Source organism: Rhipicephalus microplus, chromosome 4, assembly GCF_043290135.1.
Source record: "Rhipicephalus microplus isolate Deutch F79 chromosome 4, USDA_Rmic, whole genome shotgun sequence".
Classification (NCBI taxonomy): domain Eukaryota; kingdom Metazoa; phylum Arthropoda; class Arachnida; order Ixodida; family Ixodidae; genus Rhipicephalus; species Rhipicephalus microplus.
Window position 1 is genome coordinate 77,742,728 of NC_134703.1, and position 23,718 is coordinate 77,766,445.

A 23,718-nucleotide genomic window follows, 5' to 3' on the forward strand; every position below is an offset into this window, starting at 1 on the left:
TTTTGTGTATCATTGTGACAAATAGTGATGGCTTGCTATGTATACGCTGATTAACCCGTTGACCAACTGCTATGAACGTCCGTACACGTGTTGCAAAGCCTATCACCTTGTGTGAATAGAACGAGTGTTTATACATGCAATCAAGACAGCAATGTAATATAGTAAAAACTACAAAATGCGAAAAAATGGCAGATCCCACGTACAGTGGGAACCGATACTCGCAGCACGAATGAGAAACCTTCATATGCCACTTTAAAATATGTTCAACGTTACGAGCCGGAGGAAAATTATGTCATATATGACTTTCATGTAATTATCATCATATTTGCACGTGTCATTCACTTTCGTCATCTATTCACATCATTTGTTACTAAATTTGGCAAATGTATACAGCTAGCGAAACAGCCGTGAGCGTGCTATGATCATAGCATGTAATCATGTTTTACAAGACACGCATATATATCATGATTATCATGTTTGGACCTACCATTTACAATCTTCGTTCATTCACGTCACTTAATACCAAATTTGGTGTATGTGGAGCTAGTAAAACGGCCGCGAGCACGCTATGAGCGCAGCATGTAGTTATGCTTTACATGACACGCATATCATAATTATCATGTTTGTACGTGTCATTTACCTTCGTCGTCTATTCAAGTCACGTCACGTCAAATTTCGTATGTGTGGACTTAGTGAAACGGCCGCGAACGCATCATGAGCGAGGTACGTTGTCATGTTTTCACGTGGCACGCTTGTCATGATTATCGTGCTTGCACCAATAATTTACCTTCATCATTCATTGACGTCTCTTAACACCAAATTTGGTATAAGTGACGCTACCGAAATGGGCGTGAGCACATCATGAGTGTCGCATGTAGTCATGAAGGGCCCATCATACTCCGACCGAACGTTGACGAGCGCGCACGCCGGGCGAAGCGACGCTGCGCAAACAAATTGGACGCCAGGCGCGACCGGCGCGACCAGATTTTGTTCTTCGTGTGCAAGAACTTGGCCCACTCTTCGAGTTGCAACGTGCCTTCATCGGCGGAGTGGTGCTGGACGTCGTCCTCGGAGACGTAAACCAACTGAAGCACCAGAGGTCGACGAGTCACGATGCCCGAACCACGCGGCAGGAAGTCCCTGCCCACCAGGCTTTCAAAGACGGAGCTCTTGCCCGAACTCTGAGCGCCCACGACCACGATTTGAGGTAGCTGAAGTGCGTCGGCACCGATGGTGATGATACATCTTGGAGCTTGTTGATGACAGGAATCAGGGCTTCCATAACGAATCTGAGCTACTTTAATCGAGGAGTAAACTTACAAGCTATTCAGCATTGCGACAAACCCGGCGGGCGCCGTTCAGGCCAGGCCCCTACGATCGGCTAGCATGTATGCATCCTCGTTATCCGCACCCCCGCAAAACCGACAGAACACCTACTATCACCATCCACCAACCACAAGGTCCGCACGGCCCGGCGGCAACCAGCGCGAAATGCATCACGCTGCATTTCGCGCCCATGACGTTACCTAGCTCTACCCAGACAGCACTGCGGCTGCCTCTCTTCGTGATGTAGGGACGCCGGGTGCGCCACGTTGCGTCAAAGCAACACAGCGAGCCACTTGCAAGTATACGGCAGGTAGATCGGCGCTTGGCGTGGCATCGCCGGCGTGACGCGACGAAACTAACGCCGGCGCGCACGCGCGGCGGGTCACGTCGAACTGTATTGGTGCCTTGAGTGCGGCTTGTATTCATGTTGTTACAAGAAAGGCATCTCATGATTATCAAGTTTGCGCCAGTCACATAACTTCGTCGTCCATTCACGTGACGTAATACCAAATTTGGCATATGTGAAGCTAGCGAAACAGCTGCAGTGCATCATGAGTGTGGCATATAGTCATGTTGTTACGTGACACGCATGTCTTGATTATCATGTTTGGACGTGTCCTTTACGCATGTCGTCCGTTAGTATCACGTAATACCAAATTTGGTACATGTGAACCTAGTAAAATGGCCACGAACGCGTCATGGGCGTAGCATTTAGTCATGTTGTTACATGACACGCATCTCATGATTATCATGTTTGCACCAGTCGCATACCTTCGTCATTCATTTACGTCCTGTAATACCAAACTTGGTATATGTGGCGCTACCGAAACGGGATTTAGCGCATCATGAGCGTCGCATGTAGTCATGTTGTCACATGACGCGTACCTGCACTGATGATTATCATGTTTGCACAAGTCGCATACCTTCGTCATTCATTCACGTCCCGTAATACCAAATTTGGTAGATGCGAAGCTAGCGAAATGGCCGCGAGCGCACCATGAGCGCTGCGTGTATTCATGTCATAACATAAAAATCATGACATGTATGTCATGATTTCTATGTTAGGGTTTGTCACTTAGGTTCGCTATACAGTGATGTCATACCATACCAGTTTTGCAACATATCATGCTAATGAAACCACCGCAAGAGCAGCAAGACCATGAAACGTAAATTATGACATTCATGACATACATGTCATGATTTTCATGTCTTGACTAGTCTTTTATGCTCGTCATACAGTCATGTTATGGCATACCAAGTTTGGTGTCGACACCATTATTGAAACGGCCAGGAGAGCTAAAAGTCGTAAGCGGCTAGATAGATAGATACGCTCAAAGTTGCTGAAGCTCACTGAGAAATGCTTCGCAATTAAAAACAGAACATACAAGCACACTTTTCAAACTACAAACGTATCGGCACTTCGCTTGAATAAGAACAAAAGAAAACGTAACCCCGTAGTAAATTTACGAGGCTAACAAGTCGATTTCTACTTTTCTTGAGAAAGTGCCTAAGCAGGTGCTACTCGTAATGGTGGGGGACAGGTTATTCCATTCTCTGATGACAAGCGGGAAGAACGAGAACTTGAAAGCGTCTGGATTTAAATCTTCAAGAATAAAGGGTATTAGAGTGTTTGTGGTGGGTAGTTCTGCCGATAACCTTATATAGTGAGACTTGTCTATGTTTACATGGTTGTGTAATGGTTGATACATTAACTTTAAGCGTTGCCCATTTTGCCCGGTTTTTTCATGGTTAGTAACGCCATGGTTAGTGGTCAGCGTTGGGATTCATTCAATTTGCGTGGCACATACAGGTTTATGAATCGTGATGTAACATGCAACTTGGGGTTGATATAAACAGCTTCATCACTGAAAACAGAAGCTATGAGAACTCTCTGTTATAACATTAGTGCCTTTCGGGGTACAAACTTAAGCATCCTTCGTGCCCGACTGCAAGCGCCGTGCAACAGAGTCACTCACGTTCCGCTAATCACACACGGGTTTTCCAGTTACTGCATGAGCCTTAGTAGTACAAGTACCAGTGTCGCGCGAACGGTTGAAAGCAACATTGCGTGCTATTCCCAGCCGTCCACAGAGAGAAACGTAACAGTTCGGCAAGCATACGTCACGGAAGGCGGCCTGCGTGTCACGAGCAAAACGGCCGTAGATGGAAAGCCCAAAGCGATCAGACGCGAAGGAAACGGAAAAGTGTTCCGGGAACTTGACCCGTTTCCTTGCTGCAGGGACATTTCGTTTGCCGCCCGGCACCGCCGGCAGCGCGCTCAGTGGGGAGAGATCGGCCGTCCAGATCTGCAAGCCAAGCGTGGCACGGACCAGCCGCGGCAGCCTGAATGAAACGGCGGCGTTGGCCGGCGGCGAGCTCGCCTTGAATTGGGCAGCGGTGTACGAAGTGCGATCGTTGGCGGCCCCAAGCGGCTCGGTGTATAGATACATCGACGCCTTGGGAGGCTGTAGCGCGTGTCGCGCGCCCGAAGGACGCCCCGCTTTCTAAGGACGCGTGGCCTTCTTGGCTTTGACACCGTAGACGATTTCCTTCTCCACCGCACCCTCATCCAGCTTAATCTCTCAAACTTTCCCTTGTTCATCTGTCTTCTGTGCGCGTTCTCTACACCGTTCTCATCAGCTAACATCTATCTAGGCGCAGCCATGGGACTAAGAACCGCGTTACCTTGACACGGACGAGTGGCGAAGACGGCTTCATGCGAGCCAGTGTATGCATCAAACGAGCACCGCTGCTTCTTCGCGACATCGTCCTAATGACCGTGTGCCCACCCCACCCACCAAGCAACCTACTCAGTGCGTCGTCTTACTAGTGAGGGAACGAGTCCCCAGCCTGGGTGGAGTTTGTGAGACTGTCTCCAGGTCACACGTGGATAGCACCAGCAGCTGGAGCATTAGTGGCGCTTTTCGCCTACTCGTCCATGAATTGCGCCGTGTTGCATGCCCGGCTGCATATCGAATCAAGCGTACACATGTCGTAGTTTGCTATCGAGGCTTGCGAAGCAAACGGGATCGTTTCTATCCACCTGCTTCGTCAAAGCACCCACGATTGAAATTGAAGTTACCACCTCGGGTTAATGGTTCCTTCGGTAAGGTATGAATGCCGCGCTCATTGTTGACGTTCTTGAAAACAATGAATTTCAGTGCTGCCCCATTTCTCCAACGTTTTTCCATGACGGGTAATTATAATTCCTTTTTGTGTAATTTAAATATTATATTTGCTTGCATAATGCCAACTCTGGTGTATGGTGGTGTTATGATGTCTAGCAGATGCTTATAGTATTAGCTAGTGCTGGTTAGTAAGGTCTTTATGATATATCTTATGTTGGCTCATGTAACTGTTAGCTGAATGCTTTTATATGACATCAATATTGCTTTCGTTGAATCTCAATTCAGTGATCGAGTTTCCCACGAAATTCGGCATGCTACGCGATGTGGGAACGTTGCTCTCGGATCGCGTTTCTTCGTAGATTCACAATCCTTAGGACACATTCAAGTCACCATCCCAGTTTGGCAGTATCAGCTCGCAGCACCTCGGCGAATAATTGAGAAAGTAAAAACGAAAGTGGTTTGCTCTGAAAAGTTCCTGACTGCCCTCTTTAGCTTAGGCTTCTTTTGACTGCTTCAAGTACTGATCACAAAAACTTAAAGAAAGCTTGCTATTGTATTTTGTACTGGGTGGAAGTGAAAAGGCCGTGTTTATTCTTTTCGTGCAAACACATGAAGGGGTCTGTGATCAGATAACGAGAAATTAGTTCAAATATACAGACAAAGAGCTCCTAGAAATCTTGAAATATCTGTACCGTCCAAATTTAGCATAAGAACACTCTCGGTTGTATAAGTAGCCAAGCACCATGCTCGAAGGCATCTGCACCTGTTGAAGATGTCACCGCAACATGCTACTTGTAATCTTCAACCGCTTGGAAAACATACCGACGGGTTTCTGCAGCAATTAAGGTTTGAATAGAGTGGTTCCGTGGGAAAAAATACTTGTTCATAGGATATGGACATTCTACCTCATGACCACTGCGGTGGTAATTGATCCCGCTGTGCTGCTCTTAACAAGACTTCTCGTAAATCGTGTGTGGAATTGTCTAACACGAAAGCAATATAGATGTAGATAGACATGTGGAGTTTAACGTCCCAAAACTACCTTATGATTATGAGAGACGCCGTAGTGGAGGGCTCCGGAAATTTCGACCTCCTGGGGCTCTTTAACGTTAGCCCAAACCTGAGCACGTGGGCCTACAGCATTTTCGCCTCCATTGAAAATGCAGCCGCCGCAGCCGGGATTCGATCCCACGACCTGCGGTTCTGCAGTCGAGTACCTTAGCCACTAAGCAATATGTATGTAAAGATCATAGGCGTGTGAACAGAGGAAGCGGGAGGGGCATCCTCCCCCCTTTTAGTGACTTGGCGGGGGGGGGGGGGTGCACAAATCTATCCCGTACATGGACTAGGGAGGGGAGGGGCTGCGGTGAACCTTCACCTTACCATCAAGGGAAACGCTGCGCACGCTTGTGGTACAGATGACGCACTTTAGTCAGAATAAAGCAGCTTCGCAAGGATAATGAGAACATAATAATTATGCGAATAGACGCCACGAGCACTGAGAATAGAAAAGTGAAAAAAATCGTGGTTGTTGTTGTTGCTGAATCATTGTTCTTGTGGCACCGCTGCATTACTGCAGAACCTGCAAAAACATGGCTTGAACATTGAGTCATACTTCTGCAAAAATGAAACTATTGAGCGTCCACACCTTGCGTTCGGGGACAACAGAGCTTTTATGTGTGTAATTAAAGTTTATCCTCTCTCTTAGTTTCTGTCTCTTTCCTTCTGTCTTTCTTTCTCTCTCTCTCTTATAGAGCGATGGGAGTTGCGTGATCAATGGTGTCGTACCAAGGAATGCATGAGGCCTGTGGAAACGTTTCGGAAAAAACAACTCTTCGGAGCAGCAACTCCCATTTTTGGTAGTAACTGCAAAGATCATTCCTCATAGTGGGAAAAATAATAAGCGTGCAGCAGGTTGTTCGCAATTCTTGTTGTTGTTGTTGTTGTTGTTGTTGTTGTTGTTGTAGTTGTTGTTGTTGTTGTTGTTGGAGAATTCGCTATTGTAATTAACAAGAAAAAGCACTTATCGCCAAGCACACAGACGTGTGCAATGGTATTCGGGCCCTGTCAAAAAGTTCAGCGATTACATATAACACACAGGCGTAAATATGGCATGATATAGAACGGTGTTACACTCATTTGTGTTTTTATGTCTCTCGTTCACTTCCACGTCGCTCACGTCACTGCACGTTTAAGCCTGCGTCACACCGTCGTTTGTGGTGGTGTTTAGAAAAAAAAAACTGACAGTTATCAGGTTACGTCAGCGCACAGTCAAGCACACATCATCGTATTTAAAGGTTTGATGGATACGTGGGGTTTAACGTCCCAAAACCACCATATGATTATGAGAGACGCCGTAGTGGAGGGCTCCAGAAATTTTGACCACCTGGGATTCTTCAACGTGCACCCAAATCTGAGCACACGGGCCTACAACATTTCCGCCTCCATCGGAAATGCAACCGCCACAGCAGGGATTTGATCCCGCGACCTGCGAGTCAGCAGCCGAGTACCTTAGCCACTAGACCACCGCGGTGGGGTGTACTTAAAGGTTGTACCCTGAACTGTCTGTCTGCGTCACAGGATGTCTTCTACCACGACCAGTCCCGCGCAAGCAGAAAGAATAGTTCCACTGACAAACGTGTCTCCACCATGTTGGATTACAAAGATTGCGCGTGCTCGTCCTTGGATCGCGCATGCCTCCTAATAATAAGCTGCTGTTCAAACACAGACGCGCGCTTAGCGTGGTGACATTTTTCATCGCAATTTAAGGGTCCCTCTTTCGGCATGTAGTCTCGTCACCTTGCACGCAGATATTGAGCCGACTAAAATGTAATCCACACTTACTTACGCAAACTGGCCCCTGTGTGCCAAATACTTAAACGAAATGCCCTTCGGCTGGATTCAAATTAAGAACAAAGTAGTAATAGAGAGAAAAAGGCACTATTTGCCCCGCCTAGAAGACACTGCCAGACTAACCTTAAATAAAGTTCATTCATACCTTAAATAAATATTTTAATAACGCAATCACCTCTTTGGTGGCGGCTTAAATAAATATTTTAATAATGCACTCACCTCTTTGGCGGTGGCTAAATGCGCGGCGCTGCCAAGTACGAAGGTGTGGGTTTCGTTCATTGTCGGTGGCCACGGCACCATCATTTTTATGTGGGTGAAAGGTAAGAATATTCGCGTGGTCGGTTTTTAGCGCATGCTACTCGACCCCAAGGTGTCAAAATTAGTCCGGAGTCTCCCCCTTTATGGCGCTCCTCATACGTATACAGATATTGCGTCGCGTGATACCGCGAAAATTTTGTATGATTCATGTGAATGAAACGAACATTGAAGGGCTGACGAGAACGAAGGCCAAGTCGGCTATAAATAATGAAATTTTCCAACTGTCTCCATTACCCACTCTTACCCACAAAACCACCAAAGGCGCATGATATTCTATAAACAATAATACTCATCGGACAACTTTTAATCCCGTCTTCTTTCTCTAATGTCATAGACAAACATATCCACTGCAAAGGTGCCTCGTTTTGTTTCCTCGTTTCTTTGCTTGTTTTCACAGCTATACAAGTTACATGCCACGCTTTGAGGTAATGGTGGGTAAAAGCAACGAAGGCGGGGCTCAACTTGATTTGATTTGATTTATTCGATTCGTCACAGTACAGTGTAACAGGAAGCGGAGGAAAAAGCCGTAATGACGGCTTAAGGGATCCTACGCCGTCTTCGAGAACAATGGTAGCAGCTGAAGGACATCACAACATTGTCACAATATCATATACCTCGTACAGGGCATCGCAATATTATATACTCTTTCCCCCTAAAACTGTCACATTGTTTTGCGCAAAGATAATTCCGTAAAAAAACGGAGAACTGAAAAACGTGTTTTATACATAGCTTACACAAGAAAGAAACCTGATGCGATCTTTATCACCTATAAATAACTACGTGATTTACACATCAAAAAGAGACGCTATTTCTGCGGCACATAAAGGAGATGCATTTATACATTTGCTAATATAATTATTTAGTATTGTTGGAAGAGTACATCGAAGCATCTGAAGGCCATAATAATTACGGAAGTAAGGAACGTTCCATATTTCTATGTTCCTTGTTTCGTACGCCCTTTTCTCTAAGCAAAGATTCGTCATGTCCGCAAATGAAGAGTTTGAGCGTTTGCGGCTAAGACTGTACTCTCGCAGCAGTCTGTATTGATATAGGTCATTCACTTTGATTATCTTGTATTTTTTAAACAGTGGCTCACTAGGTGCTAGCAATGCAGCGTTGTCTATCAGCCTTGGTATTTTTTTCTGTATTTTCAGTAATTTTGTTCAGTTTGTTTCTTGAAGTCATCATACTTGCATCGGCTGTTACAGACTAATGGGGTTACAATGACTGCGAGGTGTGTGACTGTGTGCGTACGTGCGTACTCTTTTCTCTCTCCCTTTTTCCATCTTTCAAATTCCCTCATCCCTGTCCCCAGTGTAGGGTAGCATACCGGTCCTTCTAGACTGGTTAGCATTCCTACCTTTCCGTTCTCTCACGCTCCTTCCTCTCTTTTACATTAGTTTTCATCACAGGAAAAACACGCTCGCCTCTTTCTCTGTAATGGTTATGCTTTCCTTCTACCACCAATCCTTCCTTGCGCATCCATTTTCCCGTCAAAAGTTCGTATTACGCGCCTTATTGCTCCGTGCACCGTAGCGCTGGCAAAGCACACTGTATATATACACGACTGGCACATTCAAATACAACTATCTTTTTTTACGTCTCTGTCGAACACTCCTAACCGAAAAAAATAGTGTATCTTGAGTGAATTCCCAAGAATTCCTGCCTCCGGCATCTGTTTTAGAATCGGTCATGGAGCGCGCCAGCAACGCGTGGCGATCAGCGCGTATTCATGAAGCTCTCCGTAAAGGCAGTGGTGTATACTCGGAAAGCTGTTCACACTATAGCGTTTTCGTAAGCGCCATCCGCCGACTACGTGAACGAAAAGCGAAAAACAAGCAAACGCTCCCGAGCTCGTTCTCCGTGACGGACGCGCTCAGCTGCTCCGCGCGTACGCCGGTGACGTCACGACGGCAGTTCCGGTCGGAAGCGATAAAAACGCGTTCACGTGCTGCCCGCGCCTTGCTTTAGCAGGAAGGAAAGTTAGGCACCACGAAACACGGGTCCTTTCGGCGACGCTGTTTGCATTTTCCCGCCCGTTTGCTTTCTTTATTTTTTGTTAATATTATTATTAGCTCGCTATGTTGTCATGCAGGCATGTTTGGGACTCCCCCCCCCCCCCTGCAAGACTGCCTTCCGGCGTCTTCGCCGAAAGCAGTGCAGAGTCAGTGATCCTATTACACGACGAAGAAGCCGGCGTTTAGAGCTCCTAATAAGGGTGAGCTCAATTACTGCGAGCAGGCCTCTGAAACGGTGTTTTGTTTTGGCTCGATTGTTGCAATTTTTTTTTCTTTCTTAGCTCACTCATGGCCGACATTGCGCAACCTACATGCAACGGCAGTCAGCAGTGCGTGCTAAAACTAACGATCCGCCTTCGACTGTGAGGTCTTCGAGTTGTGAAACCCCAGGTCGAGTGCGTCGCCACCGTGACGTAAACTTCCTGTACGACGTTCAAACGATTTCAGAAGGACGCCCTTTGTGTCTACTTCTGCTCCGCCCTTTTGTCGCAAGATGCGGCATATCTGAACGTTGGCCAACGCATGTGACAAAAGAGGAGGGCGCCGTGAAGTAATGAAACGCGGAAAGAGGCCACAATGCGATGCAGAATGAGATTTGATTTTGTCTCATCCCGATTGCGAAATGCGCATCTATAGGAGGAGGAGGAGGAGGAGGAGGAGGAGGAGGAGGGGAAGAAATGAAAGGCAGGGAGGTCAACCAGACGCACGTCCGGTTTGCTACCCTGCACTGGGGGAAGGGGTGAGGGAATTAAAGGAGAAGAGAGAGAGAAGTGAAGGGCAACGTGTATGTTGGTGGGACCTTGTCCATTGCACGCTTATAAGCGGTCGCGTAGTCCAGTCGTCTTCAGAAAACTTAGCAGTGCCCGCGTCGCTTTGCTGGCCAGCGACGCGTAGAGCCATGAGCCAAGTATCTTCTCTTCGGAAAAAGGTCTACTGTCTAGTGTCTCCAACGTTTCGCGTAGCAAATTGCGTTCGCTCGCAAAACGTTCACATGAACACAGTAGATGTTCTATTGTCTCGTCAGTGTCGCACGATTCACATCGGCAGCTATCCGCCATTCCTATGCGAAAGGAGTACGCCTTTGTAAAAGCTACTCCTAACCACAGGCGGCACAGTAAAGTTGCATCCTGGCGGGAGAGGTCCGATGGAACTTGAAGCTTTCTCGATGGGTCCAATTTGTGTAGGCGGCGGTTCCTGACACTGGGGTCACTCAGACAAGTTTCCGACATGGTGTTAGCGAACGAGTGAAGGCCCCTTGCAGCGTCGGTTCTCGACAATGGAATTGGGGTTGTCTGGGCGTCCGCGTGGGCGGATCGGGCAGCATTATCAGCAAGGTCATTACCGACAATACCACAATGTCCCGGTAACCACTGGAACACCAAGTCATGTCCTTTCGATAAAACTTCGTGAATCACTTCTCTTATTTCATTCACTAGTTGTTGGTGCTCCCGCTGTCGTAAAGCTGATTGCAAGCTCTGAAGGGATGCCTTGGAGTCACAGAACACAGCCCATTTTTGAGGTCGGGCCTCCGCAATATAAAGTATAGCAGCACGTAAGGCGGCAAGCTCCGCTGCTGTGGATGTTGTCCTATGCGACAGTTTGAGCTTTATAGTGACCTGGTACGCCGGGATGACAACAGCACCTGTGGATCTGTCAGCCGAGACCGATCCATCGGTGTAAATGTGGGTCCTCTGGCCGTATTTTTCGTTGAGTAGCGACAATGTCACCTGTCGTAGAACCACTGTTGAATGATGGCTCTTGTTCGTTATTCCCGGAATAGTGAGGCACACCTGTGGTTGTTGTAGGCACCACGGGGGTGACGCTGGTCTTGTTGCGGGAGTGAAGCCAAAAGGGAGGCATTCTCTATGGGCAGAAATAATCTTTGAAAAGATCGCGTGTGGTCTTTGAAGTGGCAACACTGCAACATGGTGACCAGGAACTCGGCAGAGGTGTCTTATGTGGGCTCTCAAATTGTCAGTGGTGATGTATGTTCGAATTGGATGCTCTTTTGCGATCATAATTGCCCCGTAGGTTGAGGTGCATCGCGGCAATCCTAAGCACACGCGTAGTGCTTGTCCTTGTAGACTTTCGAGAGTGCGGATGTTCGTCTTGCACGTACTTGCCAGTAACGGCAAGCTGTAGCGCAAAAATCCCAGAAACAGTGCTCTGTATAGCTGCATCATTGACCTTATAGATGCGCCCCAAGATTTTCCGCAGAGGAACCGCATTATATGGACAATGGAAGTTAGCCTTCTCTTCAGGTAATTGCAGTGGGCACTCCACGAAAGGTCCCGGTCAATAATCACACCCAGGAAGCGATGGTTCTTCTGGTATGGAATATTTTGTCCATTGATGGTAACGGGGTATTGTGTCATAGCTCTGCGGGTAAACGCAACCAATGCACATTTCTCCGTTGAGACGGAAAGACCTTGCTAGCGGAGATATGAGCATGTCAAGGTGGCAGCCTGCTGGACTCTTGCACGTACTTGTAGACGAGTTACAGCCGAAGTCCATAGACAAATATCGTCAGCATATATGGATATGAGGATGGTACTTGGCAAAATTTCACGAAGTCCTACCATCACGAGGTTAAATAAAGTGGGACTTAATACGGCGCCCTGAGGGACGCCACGGGAGATATAGTAATTGGTGGTAGGTCCATCTGAGGTTTGTACAAAAAAGGACCTTCTTGTCAAATAATCCTGGATCCATTGGAACATCCGACCACCGATTCCAACAGCTTCCAACGAGTCTAGGATGGCTTTATGTGTTACGTTATCATAAGCCCCTTTGACGTCGAGGAAGAGTGCCAGTGGTATGCGCTTGAGGCTCTTCTGTTGCTGGATAAATGTTGTGAGATCAATCACGTTGTCAAGAGATGATCTACCTCGCCGAAAACCCGTCATGCAGTTTGGGTATACGTTGTACCGCTCAAGGTACCATTCTAGGCGTGTAAGTATCATCCTTTCCATGACTTTTCCTACGCAACTTGCGAGGGCAACAGGGCGAAATGATGTCAAATCAAATGGTGACTTTCCTGCTTTGAGTAGTGGCACAAGTCTACTTATCTTCCAATCCTGGGGAACATTGCCCGCCAGCCATGAGTGGTTGTAATAGCTTAACAACTGTCCCCTTGCCTCCTGTTGAAGGTTGGCTAGAGCGGCGTAGGTGATGCCATCGGGTCCTGGTGAAGATGATCGTCGGGAAGCCGCCAAAGATGCGTCAAGTTCTTCTATAGTGAAAAGATTGTCCATTTCGTAGATGCGGGGTTCAGGGATAACACTCCTAATGGTGCCAGCAGACAAGGCGGACACACCGGCGATTCGCGTACAAAACTCATTTGCCACTTCAAGTTGGGTGTGGCCTGAATGTAGGGCTAAAGCCATGAAAGGATGTCTTTGTTGGGGAGCCGAGCGCAGGCCACGAATAGTGCTCCAGATGCGGGACAACGGCTTTCGGGGATCCAATGATTCGCAGAATGATTTCCAGCGTTCCTGTGCAAGTTTGTCTAAACGTCGTTGGACTTTTTTCTGTATGCGTCGTGCCAGCCTCAAGTCGCATATTGCTTTCGTCCGCCTGTATCTTCTTTTCCGCCCTTCGGCGAAGCGCGCACAGTTTTTCCAGTTCAACGTCGAAATCTGAACGCTTGCCGGTGAACGGGAGGAGACAGGAAGCTTCCCTCATTGCCTCTTTGATGACATCCTCCAAGTTCTGGTCAGGGTCTTCACGGCATGTATTTTCCATGAGTCGCTGAAACTTGAACCAATCAATTCTTCGTATTGTGGTCTTAGGAAAGGAGTTAGTAAGACCCCTTATTCGCATATAAGTTGGAATGTGGTCACTCCCATGCGTTTCGATGTCTGAAAACCAGTGCACTTGCGACCGGAAGTTTCTGGATACCAGAGTCAAATCGAGGCAACTGCTGTACGTAAGGCCCCGCAGGTATGTAGGACTGCCATCATTTAAGAAACATAGGTCATGCTTGGAAGCGAATGACACGAGGTTTCTTCCTTTAGCGTTGATCGTCGAACTACCCCAGATTAAGTGATGTGCGTTGAAGTCTCCAGTTATAACCCACGGGCCCGTAGTTGTTGTCAGTATGTCTCGTAGTCGGTCTTGTTCAAATCGTCCGGATGGTGATATGTAGACACCAATGAGTGTGAATGACACTTTTTCCTTTTTAACACGTAAGCAGACATATTGATTGTCATCATGCGGTTGAACTGCATGATGCACATAAGTGAAATCTGTGCGAATGTAAACAACCACCTTGCTGCGTTCCTCGCACGTTGAAGAAACGAAAGATTCATACCCTGATAGTTTAGGAGGTTGTTGCACGTTTGGTTCACATATAACTATCATAGGAATACGATTCATGAACATATACTGACGGAACGAAGAGATGCGGGATCTCAGGCCTCTCGCGTTCCACTGCATTATCGACGCTTGTCGGACCTCGTTGCGGAAGGAGAAAATTGGTCGAGCCATGGTTGCTACTGGAGACTTGCAAATACTGGACTTAGAGCATCCAGTACTTGTAGTGCACTCTGAGCGAGTGGAGACTTCAGGCTGCTGCACAGCTTTCGCATGGCATCCAGCAGTGTTCGGAACATTCTGATGACTTCTGTGTCCTCCTCAGGCAGCTTGTCAGCGGCTGGCTGGAGTGATGTGACTGTCGATGTGCGCTTGGGATTTGCAGGTGGCTGTGATTTCGGCAATGAAGGCCAAACTGATTCATCTGCAACTGTGCAGCTCGTTGTTTTGTTGACCGCGCTGGCCGCCTTAGGTCTGGGAGGCAAGGGCGGTGGAAGAGAAGGGTGGTGGAGTGGTGCTTTCGATGTAGCGTCTGCGGCGTTCTTTGATGAACTGCGGCGACGGTGACGCCTCTTTCGGACGGTCCTGGCAGCCTCTCGATGCGACGAATTGTCTCTGACCATTTGTTTCAATACCGCTATTTCTCTTCGGATTTTGGGGCATTCTTTTGACGAAGCTTCATGTGACCCATGACAATTCGAGCATTTGAGGGTAGTTGCTTCGCAGTCATCCACAGAATGGGCTTCCGCGCAACGAGGACACACCGTCCTATTTTCGCATACGCTTCTCACGTGGCCCATCTTCATGCACTTATAACACTGTAAGGGCTTCGGTATGAAAGGTCGCACTGAATGCCGAAAATGGCCCACCTTTACGTGTGAAGGAAGAGTGTCGCCCTTGAACATGATCTTCAAGCAGCGTGAGTTTCCCAAACGGACAACTTTTGCAATGACGCTGGCTTCATTTACCGGTTTTACCAGAACATCGAAGTCGGAGCTGGGAATGGCAGTATCCACATCGTAGATGACTCCAGTGACCACGTTAGAGCTCACAGGAATGTAGGAGCGAACTTTCATTCCCCCCAACTCGTTGACGTTGCGCAGTACATTAAGTGCCGCAGCATGCAAAACGTCGATGGCCAATGCGTTCTTACGCGTGTTCACTCTGATGTCTGTGATCTCGTTTGGCACGAGTCCTTCCAGCATCACCGAAACAGATTGCCTGTTGAGGCGCTTCATGTTACCGTCCGGTACCTCAGGGACAAAAAGGATAGTGTTTGTCACGGGTCTCCTTGGCACTCTGTCATTCAACGTACTCGATGACGAAGATGTTCTGACGTTCCGCCTCTTCGCTTTACGGCTCAGCACCAGCTTAAAATCGTCGTCGTCAGAAGGCTCTTCGCTGCTCATTGAGTAACCAAGAGTGCCCTCGCTGTCGTAGTCGCTGTAGAGTCCCGTACGCTTCCTGGATGCGGCCACCGCCGACGCCGCCGTAACTGGCGGACGTCCGTGGGGGTCCACGTCCATCACCGACGGACACGGATGTGATAATCGCGAAGTTCACTTAAAATTAGGTGAAAAAAGAGAGCACCTACTGAAACTGCGATCCGCTAAGCAATCACTTCGTCGTCGTCCTATCTGATGCATCTATAGGTAAAACCACAAATTCTATAGACCCACAGAGTTTTCAACACGATAGATGTACAGGGCCACGTCACCTTGTGTGTAGATGTAACGCCCATCTGTCAAAATTTTCTTCTTGAGGCACGCGTAAACAAATACGTGGACCACTCAGAAAGTGAGATTCAAAATACAGCTTAAAGCGCTAGTTCTCAAATGGGGGGGGGATGTGCTAAAGTGACAGTAAAGCAATCTCCAGACATTTCGAAGCACGATCTTTCATAGAAGAAGTGTGCTTGCAATAAGTACATACCAAATGTACATACCAAATGAAATCCCCTGAAAAGAGTGTTGATTCCATTGTTAGTAACGCATTTTTTGTAAGACTTAATAGCAAATATCAAACGGACAAATCGAGATGCAATAAATATATGTCACAGTACGCGCAGACAGAGAGAGAAGACAAGGAAAAGCCGGGAGGTCAACAAGTTGCTATGTTAATCACCATGCAAGAGGATAAAAGATAAAAAAGGGAAAAAACGCGTTCATAAATGCCGATCAACTTTCGCGGTCAACGGGTTGTCCTATATTCTGGGCGTCTGCGCACTCCAACCTCTCTGGCTGCGACGCAGCGGACACCATGGCTCCAGTGTTCACAAACCGTGCCACCGGGGCGCCGTGGCTTGGGCTGGGAGGAGGCCGGATGGTTAGATACGAGGAGAATATTAACCACGACAGACTGGGAAGAACCCGCTTTTCTCTGACGCATCACTCACTCATAAATACTAAGCAACAGACGATGTCACATCATAGGTTTGGCTCTTCCAAACCGATGTAAGGCTTTCATCCAGAACCACTTTCGGTCAAAGGCGAATTTTGTCTATAAAGGGCGGAACTAGATCATATTGTTTGGGCATTATCACAGGAGCCTTGACAGGGCTGAAAAGTGCAGAATGGGGGGGCAGGGGGGGGGGGCATTGGTGCTCAGCACGGCCCCTACGGACCAACTCATAGCCGTCCAGCAGACTGCGGATCTGATGCCACCATGACAGAGCCCAAGTGCTTCGGGCCGCGATCTAGGTGATGTTGCCCCTTCCCTCCAGTCATCAATCTGGTGGTGACCAAAATAATTCCACGCATACACATGAAGGGCGTTCCAATTAGAGCTCAGGATAGGCGCGAAATAAGGCGCGGTGGCACTTCAACAGCCTTCTTCAGCGACCCTCTTGCTGATCCCGTATGACATTTTCTTACGTCAGAGGTCGGTCATTGAACTTGTTGAACGTGTTGCAAAACGTCGGTTATCTTCGTGTGCTGTATACACTTCTACAAAAAAGGTGTCCTTTGACTCCCCTTTCATACACGCGAGAGTCAAATGTGTGGTACCTTCCACAAAGGGTACGTTGACTCCCTTCAGGAGATTCGTGCAATGACTCTCTTTGGAAAGTCATGCGTTCCACGACTCTCCTGAATAGTGTCAACGTGCATCTCTAGCCCCGCCACGGTGGTCTAGTGGCTAAGGTACTCGGCTGCTGATCCGCAGGTCGCGGGATCAAATCCCGGCTGTGGCGGCTGCATTTCCGATGGAGGCGGAAATGTTGTAGGCCCGTATACTCAGATTTGGGTGCACGTTAAAGAACCCCAGCTGGTCGAAATTTCCGGAGCCCTCCATACGGCGTCTCTCATAATCATATGGTGGTTTTGGGACGTTAAACCCCACAAATCAAATCAACTAGCATCTCTTAATGGGAGTGCTCTACATGTGGCTCTCGCATGTATAACTGGAGAGTTCAAGCTTAGTGAGTGAGAAACACTTTATTTGGTGATCCGGCGGACGACAATCCTAGCCCCACGAGGGCAGGGTCATCGTGATGCGGCCACAGATCACCTCGGCGTGACGTCCTCTACTCGGCGAGCAGTCCTCGTTACTCCAGCCTTCTGGCACTCGCGCCTGCCTCTGTGCTGGGTTGGTAGCGAGCACTTGGCGCTTTCTCTCAGGCGCTCCTTTTCGAGGGCAGCCGAAATCCACTGGGCGGCCCGTGCCTGCTCTTCCCGCTGGTCGCTTCCCGCGGCAGCCGTAATCCACGGCGGGATCGTCGTCACTGTTCTTGCCCTGCTCGGATTTTGTTCACAATCCCACAAGATGTGGGCCGCAGTAACTATTTCAGTTTCACACATGCGACACAAGTCACTTGCGTATACGTTTGAACAAACGTGCTTCTTGAGCACCGGCGTGGGTATTGACCCCATCTACAGTTGCCGGGACGCTACCGCCCCACTTCTGCTCAGGCCAGGGTGAGGCGGGGGCATAGTCCTGTGCCTATAGTCTCTACCATTTCCATACTTCACTGTATACTGTCATCCTGTCTTTCGCTTCACACTACCACTCCTACATCGAGTCGGGCGGTTGGGCGGTGCGGCATGTGAAACTTCGCGCCGCCTCGTTGGCCGTCTCGTTGTGGTTAACGCTGCCGCGAGGCGACACCTCTTTATACATGTTGGCCGGGAAGCACTTAATTGTCACCGTTCTGTGCGCTAAATTCACCGCGCGCAGCACCCGCACTGCTGCCACACATACTCTGCCTCTAGCGTAGTTCCACACCACGGTCCTGAAATCACTCAGCACGGCCGTGCATGCGGTGTCGATGAGAGCCGGAGCAATGGCTACCTCCTCGGCCCGATGCGCCGCTCGTGCCCGAACATTTGCCGCCGCATTTGTCTCGCCGGTGACAGCGCGGACCACCGCCGCGCCGAAAGCTCCCCAACTGTCCGTATACTCTGCCGCGTCCACATATATAGCACCGTTGTCTCTAGCGTGCAGGCCCTGGCCCTTGCTGCCCTCCACTCCCGGTTGTACTCAGGATTGACGTTCTTGGGTATCGGGCTCACTTGCACGTGTCTCCGCGCACACTCTGCCACCTCCACTTCTTCCGCGGTCTCCTCGTACGCTCTCCCCGGCTCCATTCCTCGGTTACAAAGCACCTGCTGGCCTGTTCTAGAGCCTGAGAGCCACTCCTGGTGGGCGTTCCACATCACTTCTGCAATTTCCTCGAGGGTGTTGTGCACCCCCAGTGACAGGAGCTTCTCCGTACTTGTACAGTCAAAAAGCCCGAGTGCTGTTCGCCTCACTTCGAACTTCTAGGCCCCACTCAGCGTTCAGCGCAACTGTAGCTCAGCATTGCGCAGTGCTTCCATTGCACTTCACGCATGCAGCACGGGCGCCGATACCATTATGGTGCCTACACCCACTTAAAGCCCTTCTTACAATTCCTGGCATCCAAAATAAGAAAAAGTCGTCGCATCTAGCCCTGAAACAGGCCACATTACTCTTCCTCCAAGAGAAGCACAACGGAGGCCTTCACATTTATACGGATGGCTCGGTGTCTTTAGTAAGCTCTGCAGGGGCGGTGGTTATTCCCGCGAGGCACATCACAACTAAATTCATGACATCGCGTTTGACGTCGTCGACAGCTGCAGAACTCGCCGCCATACGTGCAGCTCTGGAGTTTATAGTGGAAGAACCTTCGGGAATTTGGTCTATCTTCTCGGACTCGAAGGCAGCTCTTCAATGTCTTATGTCACCCTTTCGCCATGGACCTAATGAAGGACTAGTAGCTGAAATAAGGCTTCTTCATCACCAAGCAATCACAGCACAGCATAGTGTATCAGTGGATACCAGGTCATTGCGGTATATATGACAATGACCGCGCAGATGAGGCCGCTAGATCTGCACACGATGGTACCCAATAGACAGCCATCCAGTTCTCAAGAACTGACGCAGCTACAAGACTTCGTTCGCTTGCACGTGACCTCACACTGGTACAGTGAAACTCAACAAACTTCACAAACGCGCGCCTGCGTAACTTGGGTCCCGATCTGCAGCTTTGTCTTCCCCCAAGGATATCTCGAGCTGAGGAGACCCTTCGATGCCGCCTGTGGCTTGGAGTTGCCTTTACGAACGCATACTCTTATCTCATAGGAATGGCCAGCTCTCCTACATGCACTTACTGCAGCTGCGAAGAGAAACCATCGCGCACCTTCTGCGTGAGTGCACTCATTTCAACGTGCAAAGACAAGAACTCACTGCAGCTCTGGATAGACTGGACGATCGGCCTTTGTCGGAACAAAATATTCTGGGTCATTGGCCAAGCCCATCCTCAGCCCAGAAGGCTTTGAAAGCTTTGCTGCGCTTTTTGCGGACAACTGGCCTCGGAGACAGACTTTAGTGTCTTATACTCTCGGATGTTGCCTTTCCTCTGTCGCAATTTTTTGTAATTTCTCTCTCTCTCTTCGCAACATTTCTTTTTACCATCTTTCATTCCCCTCACCCCTTTCCCCAGCACAGGGTAGCCAGTCGGTCTAAGAACTGGCTAACCTCCCTGTCTTTCCGCTTAAACGTTCTTCCTCCTTCCTCCTCCTCCCGAGTGCTGTCTTGTAGGCCCTTCGTGCGAGCGCGTTACTCCTGTTGCGCTCGTGTACCTTTCAATTGTGGAAGGCTGCCACATAAGCAATATGGCTCACAGCAAGGGACTGGACCAGCCCCGTGAGGCTTGCCTCTTTCATGCCTCCGGCCCATCTGCTTGATACCGTTTTGATGAGACGTATGGCCGTGTTGACTTTGGCCGTTAGGTGATGGATGGTCTCACCATTGGCTCTGCTTCGCTCTAGGAGCATGTCGAGTACCCGGATTTTTTTGACGTGCTGGTTCACCTGGCCGCCACTCATTCGTGTCATGATTTTCTCGCGGTCTCCTCTTTAGTCGCGCTCCTTCTTTCTCACTTCCTTCGGTGGCACCACGAGCCGCTCTGACTTGCTCGGTTAACACACCAGTCCCGAGCCGTCCCTGCAGTTGCTTCTCGATGGCGTCCACCACTGCCTGCAGTGTGTCTTCAATGTGGACGTCACTGCCTCCCTTGACCCAGAGCGTGATATCGTCGGCGTATATGGGGTGTCGGACCCTGATGACGCGCGAAAGCCGTTCGGCCACTCCGATCATCACTAGGTTGAACAGCAGCGGCGACATTGCTGACTCATGCGGGGTCTCCACTCTGCCCAGCTTCGTTTCCGGTAGCTAAAGGTCATTCGCGTGTATTTTAACCATGTGATCCGACAGAAAATCCCTGATGTATTGTATGACCGCTCGCCCATGTTCAGCCTCGACACCTGCGCCAGAATCGCTGAGTGCGTAACCTTCTCAAAAGTGTTCTGCAGGTCCAGGCCGAGCATGGCACGGTTATCCCTCGACCTGATATTCTCGTCCATAATCTGGCTCTTGAGCTGGATCATATCATTTTGGGTGCCCAGCTTGCTCCTGAAGCCGATGGCCGTGTCTGGGTAGAGGCCCCACTTCTCCATGTACCACTGTCACCTGTTCGTCAGGACATGCTCCAGCAACTTGCCCACGCAGGACGCGAGCGAGATGGGCCGGAGGTTCTTAATGTCTAGCGGCCTTACACCCTTCTTGATTGGTATTCTGTTGCTTTCGTTATGAAACACTATGGTAGCAATTGTTCCCCTGTAGATTTATTCCAAAATGTTTATATATGCTTCACCAACGCCCTGATTCCGCAGTGTCTGCATGACTGCTGATATTTCTACTGAATCAAACACCTTCTAGTAATCTATGAAGGCTATGTATAGTAGTTGGCTATATTTTGAGCATTTCTCTATTACCTGATTGATAGTATGAATGTGGTCGATTGTTCAGCAGCCTGTTCGAAATTCTCCTTGTTCCTGTGGTTGATTGAATTCAAATGTTGTCTTAATTCTGTCAGCAATTACCTTTGTAATGTACTACGGAGAGCAAGCTGATCGGCCTGTAATTCTTAAAGTCCTTGTCATTTCTTTTCTTATGTATTAGCATGCTGTTAGCATTCTTCCAAGATTCTGGTACTCTTCCCGTCAGGAGACACCTCGTAAACAGGGTCGCTAGTTTTTCTGACACAATCTGTCCTGATGTTACCTGATCCTCTCCAGCAGCTTTGCCTCTTTGCATGCTCTCCAAGGCCTCTCTGACTTCTTCTATCATTACTGGTGGGATGTCATCATGGTTACTGCTAGTTCTTATAGTATTAAGGTCGTGGTTGTCCCGGCTACTGTACTGATCTCTGTAGAACTCCTCCGCGATTCTAACTATCTTATCCATATTGGTAGTTATTTTGCCTTCTTTGTCCCTTAGTGCACACATCCGATTTTTGCCTATCCCAAGTTTCATCTTCACTGCTTTGACACTTCCTTCGTTCTTCAGAGCGTGTTCAATCTCTTTATGTTATACCTTCTCTTTAGTTTAGTGTGTATAATAAGCAGTCCGCTAAAGCAGAAACCCAGAAGCTTACAAAGAGGGTACAAATTAAGTTGAGGACGACGCAGCAAGCAATGGAAAGGAAAACGAAAGGTGTGGCGCTAAGGGACAAGGAGAGGGCAGAGTGTATTAGGGAACAAGCGGGTGTTAAAGACATCAAAGTTGGTATCGAAAAGAAGAAACTATTGTGGGCAGAGCACTTAGCGCGAAGGCAAGATTACCGCTCGTCATTTAAGATCACAGACTGGATTCCAAGAGAAGGCAAGCGGGTGAGGGGGAGACGAAATGTTAGATGGGAAGATGAGATTAGGAGAATTGCGAGTGTAAAATGGCAGAAGCAAGCACAGGACCGAGTTGAGTGACGGAATGTGAGAGAGGCCTTTGCTTGCAGTGCATGGGCGTTGTGAGGTTGATTATGATGATAATGATGATGATAGGCAGCCTCACAGCACATATCTAATAGTTTCTCAATCGTCGCAGTGGTCACAGGCTGCTGTGTTGGCAATCCTGCGCGAAAACCATGCACGTGAAATGTGAGGCCAATGTGCATTGCGAAGGTCTTGCGAAGTAGTATTACCGTCGCTTCCGTATCGCAGTTTATATGGCCATCTGTGACGCACGTGTGCGCAGTTGTCGCTATTTCACAATTTAGGCATGGTTATGAGGTTACTTTGCTTTGTTACCTTAAGGACCCCACGAGGGAGGCGTTACACAAGGTATAGTTATACCTAATAACAACAACAAAAGGAAAGACGAATACGTATATTCGACCAAACCACAAGAACAGTCTCTGTAATACTTACTGTCATCGCTGCAGCGATGACAGTAAGTATTACAGTACTGTCAACAGTATTACAGTACTGTGTAAGTATTTCAGTACTGTCAAGTATTAAGTACTGTCATCGCTGCAGCGATTCCAGAGACTGTTCTTCTGGTTTGATCGAACATACCTGGGCGGGAGATCATGTAGCGCAGCGGGGAAATGTATTTTATTCTAATACTGTGTGTGGAAAGAAGGTAGCGTACAAGGTTGTAGTGCGGGGGTATGGCCTGGTCACTTGCAAGACGTGCCCGGAGCGGTGAGATATGAGAGCGGTGCTAACTATTTTAATTAAGGAAGGCAGGCAGTGTAGCTGGAACCGAAGTTGCTAACTATACTAAATTCAGGGCTTGCTACTTCATGCAAGGTTTTCGACATGTCATGAACAGAAGTCTGGCAGACAATGTAATCAGCTGGCTACAATGAATTGTGAAGGCGCGTTAAACTTTCTTCTGTATCTGTAATTTATTTTTCCATAGCGCTTCGAAAATCAATAAAAAGCTTTCTTACCTGATCCGATATTGAGCGTTTTTAAATGCTCGACTGACGCTATTCACAAAGGCTTACATATTTAATAGGACTCAGCGAAATTATTGACGAACCTAGGCGAGACTCTTTATGAATCAAAGAGGCTGTATTGGAGACCTTTTGCGCAATTGTGTACTTCTTTGTATATTGTTAGATAAAGCGGACTCGACACCATTTTTGTCAGCGAACATCATTAAATGGTGGTCGTCAGCACTCAGTGGCATGACGGCAGGGGGGCCATTACTATCGCATATTCCAAGCTGACAGTTTCCTCATATACGTAGTGTAAACCTCCGGGCAAACGTTTGTCCGGAGGTTTACACTACTGATGTATGCCAACACTGCAAGAAGGCGCGAGCCACCCAGAGACAACTCCTCTGGGACTGTGCACCACCGCCGGGTAACCAAGAAGTAATGCCAACTGCCATAAGCAGCAAAATCATCAGCTGAGAGCCAGGCAACCAAAGGGACGTGGTCCAGCACGTGCTTAGCA

General features: G+C 48.5%; 1 pseudogene; it reads right to left on the minus strand.

Annotated features, from left to right (window-relative positions):
- Window positions 1-17,460: 17,460 nt before the first annotated feature.
- On the minus strand, window positions 17,461-22,686 carry LOC142814376 (uncharacterized; annotated as a pseudogene).
- Between the last annotated feature and the right edge of the window lie 1,032 nt (window positions 22,687-23,718).